The sequence below is a fragment of the Protopterus annectens genome, chromosome 9.part0, assembly GCF_019279795.1.
Source record: "Protopterus annectens isolate FY-2018-M chromosome 9.part0, PAN1.0, whole genome shotgun sequence".
NCBI lineage: Eukaryota > Metazoa > Chordata > Ceratodontiformes > Protopteridae > Protopterus > Protopterus annectens.
The window spans coordinates 391,286,907-391,303,504 of record NC_056743.1 but is presented as its reverse complement, the minus strand read 5'-3'; positions in this window follow the sequence as shown (position 1 = coordinate 391,303,504).

Genomic DNA, 16,598 nt, shown 5'->3' with positions numbered 1-16,598 from the left:
AAAAATACACTAAACCCACAGACATTGCCAACATCCTAGCTGACAGGTTCAGCGCAAACTTCTCCCCCCCCTCCCCACCAAAAGGGCAAATATCTATCCCAGCAGAGTGCTGCCCCCCTGACATCTCAGATGTTCAGGTAAGAGCCGCCCTCTCCAAAGCAAAAAACACAGCATCAATGGGACCAGACGGTGTCCCGGGCTGCATCCTACATGAACTCCAAGAAGAGCTAAACCCAAACATAAAACTACTGTTCAATCTCAGCCTTACTACAGGATATGTGCCCAAAGAGTGGCGTACAGCAACAGTGGTCCCTCTCCATAAAGGTGGTGCCTCAACGGATCCTAGAAACTATCACCCGATAAGCCTGACTAGCTTGGTCTGCAAAGCTATGGAAAGGATCATCATGGACCTCATAAATAAAGATATTGGGGACCTACAGACACTGGATCCTACCCAGTTCAGCTTTGTTAAGGGCAGATCATGCCTCTTAAACCTGGTTGATTTCTTTGAAACAGTCACCAAGGCCATTGACGAGGGGAAGGTGGTCCACACAGCCTACCTGGACCTCGCAAAAGCCTTTGATACAATACCCCACTCGGGCATTATAAATAAGCTCACCAGCTTAAATATAAACCCCTATGTCACTAGATGGATTGCAAACTGGCTCAAGGACAGAACCCATATGGTTAGAATTGCTGGAGCCATGTCAGACTCCAAACCAGTTACAAGTGGTGTCCCACAAGGCTCAGTCCTGGGACCTCTCTTGTTCAGTATATATTTCTCGGAGGTACAGGCCAACATGGAAGGACTGTGGCTGACCAAGTTCACAGATGACTGCAAACTGGGTGCCATAATCGACTCTCCAGCCGACACAAGCATCCTCCAAAAGGGCGTCATAGAAACAGACAACTGGTGCCAGAGCCATGGCCTCAAGCTAAATGCCAAAAAGTGTATAGTCATCCCTTTTGGCAAAAACAAAGTGCCCACAAATTACCACATAAGTGGTAATCCATTAAGTACAGAAGAAGTAATTAGGGACCTGGGGACCCAAGTTGATAGCAATCTCTTATTTGACAACCACGTGGCCAAAGCGGTTAGAAAAACATTTTATATAGCCCACCTAATCATGAAGGGATTCACATCTAGATCAGGGGAGGTCATCGTGCCTGTTTACTCATCCCTCATCAGGCCCATAATTGAGTACAATGCCCCTTTTGAGATGTACCTTACCAGACACCTGCAGAAACTGGAAAGACCCCAAAAGTACCTCACCAAGAGGATCAAAGGGCTCAAACAGATGCCATATGCTGCCCAGTTAAAGAAACTCCAGCTCTACTCAATGGCATACCGCCTGTTCAGAGGCGATCTGTGCCTGACGTATAAAGCCATGTCCAACCCGGAAATAATGGACATGCTGCATCTCAGAAAATCCAAATCCCATCGAGCTACGTGCTCGAGAGACTTGAACCTCAGCATTGAAATAAATAGGACATGCTGGAGGGACAGATTCATAACCCAGAGGCTCCCTTCACTCTGGAATAAAATCCCAGTCCAGGTTAGGCAGAGTCTCTCATTGACTCTCTTCAAGAGGAATCTTGATGAGTGGATGGGAGATCGTAGGTTTACCCCGGGTATCACTTCTGTGTCACTGTTAGACAGAGGCACAGTATACTAACCTCAAAAAAGGGCATAGCAAAATAAATTTAAAATGGGTGGCGAAAGCCAAACACATTCTGACTAGGCTTATAAATGCCCTAGGGCAGATAGCCTAGTATGAACCTATGAACCTATGAATACTTTTTTCTGTCTCATGACAGGTACTTGACTACAAAAGATAGTTAATTTTCTTCAAAAAATAAATTGCTTCAGTGTTCACAGAATCGATCATTGCTCTGCATTGCATTATTCTGTTGGGATTCCAGTCTCAGTTTGAGCATGATTGAAATGCAGACCTAAAACTGATTTTTGACAATTCCAGTATTTCCAAATGTTTTTTACTTTTTCTATCCAGTGCCATTTGTTGGTATTTGCCAGATGACCAGTGATGGTTGATTAGTTTGCTAGCCACAATATCACAGTACACTTATAGCATTATAACATTCTTGTTCTTCCAGTATTTACTGCATTTATCATGTGAATGCCCACTGTTCCTGTCTCACTGCTGACCATACCAGACTGTACGGCCTGGTTATAAATGTCCTGATCATGGAAAGCAATGTTTAAATAATTGAAGTTATTTTTACCTAATATATAGACACTGGGTAGGATTTTTTTTTCTGTTTTATTTTATTTAGTTATTAATATATAAAACCTCTAGGTAGAAATACTTGTTTTTTAAGGGGCACCCAGGAAGATCGGTCTGGTTATGTAAATACACAATGAGAGAATCAAACCCAAAATTACTGAAAGAGTTTCCTTAGCAAGTGTGAGAACATGTGCAACATCATGGTATGAATTAGTAGGTCACTCATTAAAGCACGAGAGAACATCCCCAGATCAGCAATTCATAGCTATGCAGATTCACACTTAAAGAACATGTGCAGTCATAGCACCTTCCTCGCGGTCAATATCCTGGGGCCTCTTTTCCTTCTGTAGGTGTTCTGATTTACATTTCTAAAGCTACTGTAGAAAAATTAGCAGCTGAATTATGAAACATCATGCTTTGTATAGTTGTATCTTTGTTACGTGCCCCACTGTGCACATTAGCCTGACTCTGGTTGTCCATCATGTCATGCTATTTCAAATGAGTGGAATGGCTTCTTTCTCTCAAACAAAGAAAGTGAAGTTCATGTAACTAGATGCTAAGGAGTTTGAAAAAGAAAAATATTAAATATCTGTTAATAAGCACATTAATCTGTGTCACGCATCTCCAAGGGCTGCAGAGGTCAGTGAGATTTAATTAAATTTACAATGGAAAAGTGAAAAATTACAAAAACAATACTCACACTGAAAATAAATTTCATGGCAATACAGTCAAAGAGAAAGCAGCTGAGAATGCAGCTTGTTCTACATATATTTAACATTTTCATTTGCAATGAGACTGAATCTCTGTGATGTGCCAAATAAGTGTATTTAAATAAAAAAATCTATAGTGCATGTCATCTTCTTGGTTTGATGGTCCACTACGTTTAATTAACACACTACGCATACTGCAGATTTCTGACCATTATATTCAGACATTCCTGAGTGCCATTGTGGCTTTTTTAAAACATTTTTTTTTCTTTTACATTGTTAAAGGTCAACAGATGCACATCAGAGATATTTAATGAAGATGCAGGTTTTGCATAATGGATGAAATAGAAATATTGCATGCTGGATTCAGAAAGCTTTGCTCCATTATGATAAGTGGATTTGTGTGAAAAACATCCACAGACAGGGTGTGAGCAAATCAGAAAAACAGTCTGGATGACACTGGGTGGCATTGCCCAAGGAGCCATAGGGTCATTGACCATGTTTAATATTTCATGGACTCCATGACAATAATATTGTGGACCAGTACTATGTAGAAAGGGAAATCAGTCAGAAAATGGACATGTGTCAGTCTCGTCTGCAGCTCCAAGAAGGACCAGTGTTAGTGGAGGTTTTTAATGTATTGGGGCTATCACAGTGGATATTAAGGTATGTGTGGCTTTACATATATTAGCTACAGGGCCCTAGTAGTGATTTGCTGGGAACACAGTGGGGGTATATCAGGATCTGTCGTGACAATACTGTGTTAGTTTTTCAATGTCATGTTTCAGCATGTGGGGAAACATATGTGGTTCCTACATACCCCAGGGAAGACAGCCAACATCATGCAGGATTTCTAAAATATACCCATTTTCTTGAAGTACTGGGGCCCATAGACTGTATTCATTTTGAAAAAAGGCCCTATCTGATGAACTGGGAAACAGGTATATTAACCACAAAAGGCATCACTCCATTAACTCCCAAGTGGTTTGTAATGTGCAAGGTATGATCTACAATGTGTTTGACCACTTTACCCAGGTTTATTATGGCTCTCACATATGGCATGCCTGTGATCTGTACCAGCAGATGTCAGGGGGTTAATTCTGACAGGGGCATCTTGCTGGTGATGCTGCATATGCCCTGAAATCCTGGATCATGATACTCATAAGAACTCCACAAAATCAAACAGACCACGAGTACAACCAAGCCTAATCCCAAACAAGAAACATCTTTGAACGTGTGCTTGGGCTGCTGAAGGCACACTTTCAGTGTCAGGATTAATGGAATCATCCCCTGCAGTATGACCCTGGCAAATGCGCAAACATAGTGTGTTTATGCAGTGTTACACAATATTATATTAAGGAAGCAGTTACAGCAGAGTGGGCACATGTGGAAGGCAGCAGTTCCTAGCAAAACAGGCAGTGGAGGATGAGTCAGACAAAGTATCAGAGGAGAAACCTTCAGCAGGGGATGATCATGCCAAACAATGGCAGGCACAGTATGTCATGGCACTGGCAAAGAGAACGTGACTTGTACATAGTGTCAGAGTATAGCATGTTAGAGTAAAGCATATAATCTATAGTAAACACACATTCCAGTGTGTGCCTGAGTCTACCCAAGCAATCACACATACCCTCTATTAGGTCATCATGCACACCCTGTAACATCCTCACTATCTCTGCCATGGTTGTGGTGTGCTATCCAGTGCATACATGATGGCCCTGTTCATACACTAGGTTGCAGCAACTGATACACTAAACTCATGTGGGGCACTAACTTTGTCTTTAGTGAGCATCATTACCCCCCCCCCCCACCCCCATGTGGACCTGCTTTTGAAATCAGCGCTAGTCTGTGCTTACCATGCATATACTGGTCACACTGTGCATCTGACAAAGGCAACCCAAGTAGCAATGTGGAAAGAACAGGGTGCAATTACCATCATTTGCACAGGTAGGCAAGGGAGCACAGGCATGCATGTCTTTCACAGGAGAATGTGTGAGTGCTGAGGAATATAAAAGTGAAATGTGCTTTTCTGTAGAATCTTAGTACTTGAGGAGGCTTTTAATATCACATTTATTGAGAACGGCCAGTGTCAGTGGAAGTGTGTAATGTACTGGGAGCTGAAGTGGTAAGAATGTGACTCTGTAGTGACAAAGTCTCAATACTAGTTGCACCTTATGGCTTGGTCTACTCAACAGAGGGTACACCATCCTGTGCACACTCACACCCAAGAAAGCAGGCTCTACTAGAGATTGAACTGAATATACCACAATCCTAGATAGATGCTGGTGTGCTATGGGACCTTGAGTGACAACACATGCAACCATAAAAACAGCAGAGATATTTGGGACAGCTTTGCATGTGAGTGGACACCTCCACAACACACTATGGAAGTGCAAGCACTATGATAGTGGCATCTTGATCATTAACAGTCATAATGGCTGTCATCAGTGGATGTAGCAGATGATCACCTCAACAGGGGGGTCCCTCACCCTTAGCAGGTGAGCCTGAGAAGACGTTGCACATTCCAGTGTGTGACTGAGTCTACCCCAGTAATCACACATACAGGACATGCACTCCCTTTGATCATCATGCATGCCCTGTATCACGCTAACTATCTCTGCCATGGCTGGTGTGCTAGCCGGTGCCTACATGATGGCCCTGTTCATACACTAGGTTGCACCAGTTGATGCACTGACCTCATGTAGAGGGCACTAACTATGTCTGTAGTGAAAACATTACCGCCCATGTGAACCTCTCTGTCCAGGATCAGATTATGACATCTGTCTACTGGGAACCAGTATACTTCCCCGATTAAAAGTGCCCCCATTAGCCAGTCCTTTCTGGGAGGTCTTTATCATCTGGATATCTATGGCAAGGAGACTGTGTCCATGGTCTTGTGCCACCTCATCTCTGACATCATTATTAGAGGCTGCAAATCCACCAACATCAAGCGAGCCAAGGACATTTCCATAGTGCAGGTGCCAGATAAAGAATATCTTGTGAATACAATAAAGCACAAATTATCCACTGCAAGTATGACCTAGTACCAGTACATGCCACTGAGTTTTACAAATGTAAACAAAACAAAAAGTAAACCTTATGTGCATAGCTTGCGTAGATGACTATGGATGTTGACCCCCTGATGTACCTGCATACCTTAAGCTAGACAAGTTTTATAGTGACTAAGTGTACAGAAGACTTACAGCTATTGATACACTGTAATAGGACTACATTCCTGAGGCATTTGCAGAAGACTGTTTCTCGGTCCTATCCAGGTCTGCCCCAATACCTAACACTACACTGTGGACTCTGTAGAGGTACCACTCCCTTTGAGAGAGGCAAAGCACTCCTCCATCTTCACAAGAGGTGATACATTTGCTGGTTCCTCACTGGTTGTAATATGATCCCATGCCAACAGTTGTGCTTTTGTTGAACATCACTTATCATATCAGTGGCCCTGCAGAATACCATTTCATACTGTCAGTCCTACACACCAACCATATTAATGCTGGTCACAATGTCCTCCCAGGCATGGTCATGGTAAGGCTGGTCAACTGAATGCAGGATAAAGAGCTGTTAATCATGGAAATGGAGGGCCTGCAATAGCACCTCATTCTCTGCATATGAGAACTTGGGGTTACATTTGGATGGTGTCCTAGAAAATGCATCAGTTTGTTTCGGTATGTCCTGTTTTTTAGACACTACTCTGTGGGTATTGAAAACTATAAAATTAACAGCCTTGTTTTTGCATGGCCTTTATACATTCTAACAACACTGGTATCCTTCGTGGACATGTATCATGTTGTTTGTATGACTGACAGTTATATATCTACATCTATATTCTTTAAGTAATATCAGCCCTACAGGTTTACTGAGCATATGTCTCCCACCTAACAATCACAGACCATTGTAAAGGAGACATGACTGTTCCTCTAGTCATACATATTTTTGCTATTTTTGCTACTGAGATTTCTGCACTGTTTGCAACAGTAAAATGTACTGAACAGTGCATGGAGTATGTGCTCAAAGTTGTGCTTGAGCAGTACTCTGAGTGTGTGCTCATGGGTGTGATTGAGCAATGTTCTGGTATGTGCTCATGATTACCTCTTAGAATAACAAAACAGTTTATTATATTCCTTCTGCAAGCATGGAGATTGAGGTGAGAGATTAACACATCTCACAGGCCAGTGTGCTGCATGTCCACTTGTGTAATGCAAGCTCATTGCTCACCTGTATTTTCTTTAACTTATATGTGTTTTCCTAACCTAAACAGCAGCACAGTTGTTACAAAAAGAAAAAAGTGTGTGTGTGTGTGTGTGTGTGTGTGTGTGTGTGTGTGTGTGTGTGTGTGTGTGTGTGTGTGTGTGTGTGTGTGTGTGTGTGTGTGTGCGTGTGTGTGTGTGTGTGTGTGTGGTCATTAAGACCATGGCAGCCTCAATACTTAGTACTAACTGCTAGATGTCTATTTACTTATTTTTTATCACTGAAGATTGCAGTCAATCAATGTCAGTCATCAGAGATTCAAAGTTCCCATTCCTCAGAAAATGCATGTCCATGACACCAGCTATTGTTCTAGAGTTGTCTGCCACTTAAAGCTTTGCACTATTAATGAGATGCTTCCTGTAGTCAAAAGTATAGAATTTAAACATTCCCACCTTCATTTGCCCTACTGTTTGACTCTAAGCAAGTCATTCAGACAGTACTCTTGGGTCATTCATTTAACACTTTCACCAGTGGGTTTACGTCATTAACAATAGTATTTAAAATCTATCTCTTCTGGGGCATTTATCCCCTTCCCCCCAAATTTTTTTGGCTTTATCAAAATTCTTGAGCAAAGAAATTGAGAATGATTTGGTCTCTTCCTTGTAAAATTTGTGTCTTTATGGCATACTGTTGTGATTTACAGTCACTAAATAATGTTGGGCATGTGAGTTTCAGACTTGGTGTCCTTCTGAAATGCTTGCAATGCAACTTTCAATGTATATAAGAGAGAGATGCAAAATATGTTCCTGATTGTCAGATCTTTTTCTGTTTCTTGAGCTGAGAGGACGGGAGGGCATGGGGAATGCCCTGTATAGTTCTCAAAGCAGTGCATTGAAATATACTTCTCGTTCGTTATTTCTGTATTTGCTCATTCATTTTATCTCAAGCAGACATCTGAATGCACGCAGTAAGGGGCTATACTTGATGGCCACGTGTGTGTGTGTGTGTGTGTGTGTGTGTGTGTGTGTGTGTGTGTGTGTGTGTGTGTGTGTGTGTGTGTGTGTGTGTGTGTGTGTGTGTGTGTGTGTGTGTGTGTGTGTGTGTGTGTGTGTGTGTGTGTGTTTGTATTATAAACTGCATCCCAGAGTAGTCATATGATCCTTGATTTGCTGACTTGACCGAATGCTTATTTGTCCATGAATAAATGCACACCATGAAGTCTATGAGTTTAATGTTAAATTATTAACTATGAATGCATTTTAAATTTAAATGATGTTGCAGTCAGGAAGATGTGAAATGCATTGTGCAGGACTATACCAGTTTGATACTCAGTGCAGATGGGTTAAGTCTAGCAATTGTTTATGAGCTGTTTCCAGTAGTGCAGCTTTTGTTTCCTGTCTAGCTGGAGTCATAGTACCCGACAGTGCTCCTGGCTGCCCCTGAAAAGAGTTGTGTCCAGTAGGCTGTCCCATACTGTTAGCAAATTCATAACACATTTGCCTTTTGAGTTCCTGCAGCCTTCACATAGCCCCTAATTATTTTTTTACTGAATGCTATTTGACTAAGAATCCCTGCAAGTATGTTGCTGTTTAATGGATTGCCAGTTGGATTTTAAATTAATGTAAGTTTCACATGAATAGAAGTTTACTGTTGCTCATGCTGTCTGTTTTCAATATGGGAGTGTTTTGTTTTGTTCGGTATTTTTGCTGTAGAAATTTTAATAATTTTAAATTAAATCCAAATCTGTGTGATCATTGTAAAAGTAGCATGCACACTGATAGGTTTCAACATTGTTATGCAAATTAGGGAGAAACAGCCAAGTAATAGGATATTGGTGTGGCTGTGTGAGGAAATGGGGTCTGACCCATCAGTCTGCCTAGAGCCTCACTTGACCATGATCCAGCCATGCTCTTATCAGAAACTGCATATGAGTATTTACCCTCAATACATATGCCCTATTGTTTTGCTTTCCTATCTTTTAAACAAGGTAAAGGGGCAATCAAGGAACATTGCCTGGTTAAGTCACTTCCTCAAAGTCACACAGTAGGCAAATGGAGGTAGAAAGAATCAAAGCCTGTACCCTTGACTACAGGAAGCAGAGTGCTTAGAGTTTAGAGCCTTAATCCCTGCACTAACTGCCAGACCTTCGCTTATGTCTTCATTTTCTGATAAATCACTGAGGGTTAAAACATGACTGAATCACTGAATCATCTAGAGCCATATTTTACACCATCGAGTGGCTAGCCCTGCCATGTCTCGCCGTCTGTGATCCATGTTCTATTCTGAGCATACTACACACCACAGTAGATGCCCAAAGCAGTTGGTCTGTACACCTCTTCCCCCTAGAGGGCACCATGTAGAGTCTGTGCTGCTGCCCACAGCTCCATTCATTGGTGAGTTTGAGATGGAAAACCTCAGCATGTTTTTTGGACATGGGAGAAACTCCATGGAGGCACATGACTAGACTTGGAGAAAGCATATGACAAGGTCCCAAGAAAGCTGATCTGGGCAGTACTGCAGTGGTTTGAAGTCCCCAAAACATTGGTAGAATTAGTGCAGGCTATGTATAAGGAGGACCCAGTGACTCAAGTACGAACAGTGTTCAGCCTCACAGAGGGGTTTCCAGTGGGAGTGGGTGTACACCAGGGTTCAGCTCTGAGCCCACTGCTGTTCATACTGGTGATGGACTACATTAGCAAACAAGCTGGAGGGGACAGATCAACAAAGCTGCTGTATGCAGATGATGTGGCAGTACAGGCAGACTCTGAGCTAAAACTTCAACAAAGGATAGGAGAATGGAATGCAAATTTGAAGGCACATGGGAAGAAACTAAGCATAGATAAGATGGTGGTAATGGCAGCTAATTGGGGAAATCAGAAGTAACTGAGAATAAAGATAGAAGGAAAGATAGTGGAAAAGGTAAACAGCTTCAAGTATCTGGGAGGGGTGGTTGAGGAGAAGGGTAGTCTGAATGAAGAGGTCAAAGCTAGAATCAGAGGGACTGCAGCCAAATGGCATAGAGTATCAAGTGTAGTCTATGACAGAACAATGCCAAAGAAGCTGAAAAGTAAGGTGTACAAGACAGTGGTGTGACCAGTACTACTGTATGGTACAGAAACCTGGTCAGTAGAGGCAGAACAGTTGAAGAAACTAGAGGTGATGGAAATGAAGTGCCTGAGAAAGTTGGTAGGATGCACAATGTGGGACAGATGAAGAAATGAGGACATAAGAGCAGAAGCCAAAGTACCTCCAATTGCAGAAAAGATCAACGAGAACAGATTACGGTGGTTTGGGTACATGTGTAGAAAAGCAGAAGACAATCTGGTAAAGAAGATTTGAGAAAGACAGGAAGAAGGTAAGAGGAAGCGAGGATGTCCAGCAAAGAGGTGGATGGATTGTATGAAAGAAGATCTGTGACAGTCAGGCATGAGTGTTGAAGAAGGCAGGAGTGTGGCACTGAATCGGGAGAGTTGAAGACAGTTAACACGATACCCCGACCCCATGTAGAAAAAAATGGGAAAAAGTGGGCTGATGATGATGATGGTTAAAAGCCACTAAGGTTTATAGTCAGTAAATAAGGCCATAGATTTTGCTATTTAAATTTTCAGAAAATGTATGTTGATGCAAAACCTGTTGGCCTTTAAACTTTTTAAGATAATTATTATAGTTTGCCTGTCATCTGTCTCCAGTTTTGCAGAACCTCAGTAATTTTGACTTGTATTTATACCCTGCTCTCATTAACTTCTTCTTTTTCTGATAAATCATTGAGGATTACTGTCAACCAAAAATGCCAGTCAGTGCAGTTTCATAGTTTGCAGTATTCAGAGAAGGCACATCCATACAACACATGTTGTTCTGTTAACATTTTAAGTGATTTGGGGTTGTTTGGCACTTATGTTAATGAACTGCATCCTGTAGTCAAAGGTACAAGGTTTGAATGTGCTCATCTACTTCCATTTCTTCACTATATCTCCGTAGATAAGACAATGGTAAAAGCAGAAAGGTACACATTATTACATGCAGACTTTTATAAAAATTTGAAAACTGATTAAGTCGTTAATTCTGCTAAAATGGAAATTATTACGTTGCTGTTTGCTCCATCAGATTTATGTTCATGAGGTCTACTTTATTCAGACTTGTAGAAATAATTACTTTAAAGAAAACTATATTATAGGTATATTAATAAAAATGATTTCATGCAGGTTTCATAACATGGATTGTAAATCCAGCCCTGCTGAAGCTACAGATACATTTATTGAGGAGAAGTTAGAATGGAAGCATTGTTTACCTGAACTGTAACCCAGAAATTGTTGTAAATACTGATAAAGAGATTGGTGAAGAGGTGAAATAGCACTGTATGTTTGTGGTGTGTAATAATATAGTAGCTATTGACCATTGCCTTTTGTTTATCAATGCAGATATATAAAGACCTGGCTGGGGAGACCAGCTGAGATTTCAAGGTCATTTTCTTTTCTTTGGTTTGACACTTCAGCAGCATACCACTCAACTGTATAGATTTTCGCAGAATGTCCAGATTTTTGCCTCATATTTTTGTTCTGTTTTTTTTTATAAAATTATGGTTTTCTGGCAAATCATTAAAGATGGAAGTTAGAAAATTATGTCAGACATTTGAGTGTCAGACTTCATACCCTTCAGAAAAATCATGCTTATGCAAAACCTGTTATTCTATCAAATTTTTAAGTTTGTAATTGCAATATTTAAAAAAACTGTCCCTATTTTTGGGCCTTTGCCCCCCTTTTTTTTGCTTTGTCCAGATTTCTTACTCTAATAGGTTTCCAGGTATGTTCAGCAGGCTTCTGTTAGATGTTTGCATTGGTGTGTATACCTGTGTGATTATGTCTGCGTCGTGTGTGTGTGTGTGTGTGTGTGTGTGTGTGTGTGTGTGTGTGTGTGTGTGTGTGTGTGTGTGTGTGTGTATGTGTGTGTGTGTGTGTGTGTGTGTGTGTGTGTGTGCACATATGGAGGATGTACATCCTCTACTGGTTGAGTACCAACCTCTGTATATTTGTATGTATTTGTGTGTGTGTATCTATCTATATATGAGAAGTTCTGTAAATGTACACCATGATGATTAGGGACATCAATTCTGCTCTAACATATGTTGTTGCAATGATTAAACCATAAAGCCTTGGCTGCTACTCCAATATGCCACACTCTGTCACTAGCAGAGAAAGAATATGATGAAGTAAACAGAATGAGTTGGAATATAGATAAATGTTTTTGAGCTACTGAAATCCTGAATTGGCTTTCTATTGAAATGTTGGGACTTGAAATGCCAAGTCCCAACATGACAAAAATAAAGTCCAAAAATGCAGGAGAAAAGAGAATATTGAATATCACTCTTCTACTTTTAAGTTATTCTTTGCAGGAAGAAAAGCTCCTCTGTACCACCCAATTTGGGGAGAAGCCTCCACCCACCTTGAAATTATATACCAACTCTAATATTGCTATAACTCTGATAATATTCAAAGAAATGGGAATCTCAGACCTTGTATATGCAAGAGTGGATTTCTGGCCATTTGGTCTCCACATTACAGGAACCTTCCTTTCAAAAAGTTACCCTCACATCTGGGGTGCTCTTTAATATACCCCTCAGAGAACATCTCAGATGGTCACTGTGTATGCAAAACATGATAATTGCAAAGCACAATTATCTTCCATTTCAAAAGCAGAAGGCTTTTTACAAACACCTCAGATAATGGAGCTAAAACAGAAATGCAGCATAGCCAAAGGCAATAAGGAAACGGATGGTGAACAACATCAACATGAGAGAGATAGGTGTTCCAAGTATGACTGTGTATAAGCAATAAGGCAACATCTGGTAGAAATAATCTGTGCCATCACCTGCCCTATGCACTGTTACTACTGTACATGGGGACATGTAATTCCCATAGAAGTTATTTTATCATGATGTTACTAATCCAGGACACACTGATATGTGTTGCCCTGATAACAAGTGGCATCAGATATTAATTATGTTAAAAAAAACTAAACACATATGTTTCACAGTAGGTATAAGTCATTATCTGTGCAAGCAAGAGTGAATACAAAAAAAGATGTTCACGTACATATACAGAATCAGACATGAGCATGTATGCAACATCTTGCGAAGCAGGTAACCATGCCAAGAATATGATGAAATCCTTCATGTTGCTGCTCCCTATTTTAAGCCTTGCACACCTACAAAAGAAGCATTTTCACAACCAGGGATTGATAAATGAATATCAGTCACCATAACTGGACTGCAGTGTTGATGTGATTGGTGAAGCATTCTGGGTGTGCATGACTTTAACAGTGCTGTTGCTGCAGGACTAATGACCAAAGGCTAATCCATGCTAGTGGATACTGTGCCCTCAGTCAAGCACATTTAGGCCATCTCTGTTACAACCACCTTCTGCACATGCCAAGTCATGTAAAATTACCCCGGCAGCAATCTCATGGCTCACCTGTGATATGCAAGTACACACATATCAGTTTTATACACCACACAAATCTAGCATGAGATAAGCAAGATACCATATCATGAACTCGTGCCTAATAGAATCCATTTTATTACTAACTAAGGTTCAGACCTCTGCTACCTTGTCTGTTTACCTTCAAAGGAGAGATAATAGTTTTAGAAAAATGAATAGCATAAACAAATTGAAATAATAAATCACACTATTAAATCAGTTAACAGCATCACCACATTCATCAATCTCTTATGTACTTTTACAAATTCAAAGTAGAATGAATACATTTTACTTCATATTTACACTGTCCCAACACACAAAGTTATTCCTAACATCTCGCAAGTGCACGGATATCATAATTATGGTTCACAATAAGTTAGACCAATTTAAATATATGTTTTGACTATTAGAAAGCATCATGCTGTTTTTAAGAATCTGCTTTGCCTTGAAAAAGAATGGCTGCAGTTTTGAGTGACCTCTATAAATAACTTTGGGGTCCCATGCACACCAAATATCAGGTTATCAGCGTAGTCATTCTGAATGTAATTAAAATGAAGTAATACATTTTAAATTCAGTTTTCCTTTGATAGGACCCAAATGTTCTAGAAGTCTCAGCTTTACCTTACATTTACTTATGACTTATGTACCAGTTATTAGGTTGACAACTACAACCAATCATTCCAGATGATCTAAAAGTAAAATTAATATTTGCACATAACGTTTTCATCTTTGGTTAAAGTATGTTACCTCATGTTTTCCAAATCACCTGGCCTAAAGGGAGCCTCCTCCCCTTATCCTTCAGTCCATATCCTCAGTTATTGTATTGATAATCAACATATCTATACTGTTTTGTTACCATCATTGAGAACAAAAGTAACTTTTCTGGCAATACTGAAGACATAATACATATATTGTCAAACTGTACCAGTTGCCAGGACTATGCTCCTAATAATATGGGAAAGGTCAGTATAACTTGTCACAAAAATATCTTATCCTATTGCTGCTTCCACACACGTATATGGTCTGCCCTCTGTCATTCCAACACACTCTTATGTTTGGTGTGGCATCTGTGTGACCCATCTTGCATACGACCAAGAATACATGATTCATCATGCATGGCACCAACAAAGTCTTCACTAATACCAAATATCTGCCACAGCTTATGCATTGATAAGGGACTATCCTAATATCTATGGTCATTACTGCCCTAGAGGCCAAATCTTTGTGACCAACCTTCGCACTTTTTTATTTACTGGAGTCACTGAATGCACAGTCTTGCTGCATTCAGCTGCCCATTAAGCCAACATTAACAATAATGCAGGCTACTGGAGTGTCTGTTAACACCATATTCTATGTGCTGAAATCTATTCTCTGGGTAGATACATCTCCATCCCAGCTTGGCACCACAATGAATGGACACACCTACCTTCCTGGTTGCTAGAAGCAGGATATACATGATTTGTATTTCTTGTAATAAGTGGTACATCCATTTATAGTGAATGTCACAGCTTTGTTGTTTTATTCTGCGAATAACAGCCAGATGGTATTATAACTAGATGGTAGCACTCATCTTTAGAAGATATCATGATCCTACTGCAAGACTGACAAGTGCATTACAATTTCAGGGTGATCTACAAGCACCCCTCTGGGATGAGTGGGACACCTTGATAATACTTTCCCTTTTGAGACATGATGAGATTCAGCTGTTTGAACTGTGGTGGGGCCCAGTCCTTCAGACTGATGCTGTGGAGAATCTGACATCTGGCTTCTGCTAACAGGTGGAGATTCAGGACTCTGAGTTATTAAGTCCTCCACTGAAATAACAATGCATTTTGGAAGAGGTCCAAGAACCTGCAGCACTGGTCACAGCAGGTTGCACAACAGTCACCATATGGTTTTAGAAAATATAACATTCTTTATAGTTTTACACACTTTATTGGTGCTTTAGCAGTAACGATGGATAGTAACCTATACCATTCATAGATTTTGTTTTCTACGTCCTTTCAGACACTGGACTACTTACTTCTATAAGCAATTACACTGACATTACCATTGATGAAATGGAAATTGATATAACAACATGACTATTCCTATTTCAGTGATTAAAGCACTCAATGAACTAAAATACAGTCCTGTGTAGATATGCTTTCTATGTATGATCATATCAAGGAAGGTACAGTTACATCTGGAAGTTTCCACTTGCTGCATAATTCATCATAGAAAGACCAACAGAGTACTGTGATTTATGTACACCATTATGTCAACAATATTTTCAGGCTGTGTTGTATGTAAGTCTTTATATATTTCACTGCATTGTATGTTCTGACATTAATTCAAATAGGGATGCTGGCAGTGGTCATGTTTTTGAAAAAAATGTATTTGCTGTGAGGTCTTTTATGCATCTTTAAGTATATAACAATATCAACATTGTGACATATACATCTTAGATGCATACACTACTCCTTTAGCGGTAATGTGTTATACTATTTGTGAATTACTGCTTTGCCATGGTACCTTTCATGGGTGGTAAGTCATGAACACTGTCATGGTGGCTGTGACTATTGTTCTTCTGGTAGGGCATTTGCATATCTGAGTATAGGTTTATAGCCTGATCTGTAATTAACATGGATGTTTTGTAGTTTTATCTGTGAATACCTGTCAGATAGTTTTATTTATTGTTTGCAGCATCTATCTGCATTGTACTGCCTTGCCAACAACTCTTTTGTCTTTAGCCGTATCTTACTTTTCCTACACTACCCACTTCTGTTTAACATAAAACAGGATCGCACATAGGAAAAAAAGTATATAAAATCCATCTTGACAGCTTCTTGTTAGAGTGATCTTCACCACACTCCCATTGTGTGTTTGACCCCCCCCCCCCACACACACACACACGCACACAAACAAATTATTCCATTCCTATATTTTCTGTCTCTGGTGGTACCATGCATTCCATGACGTTTTTCCAC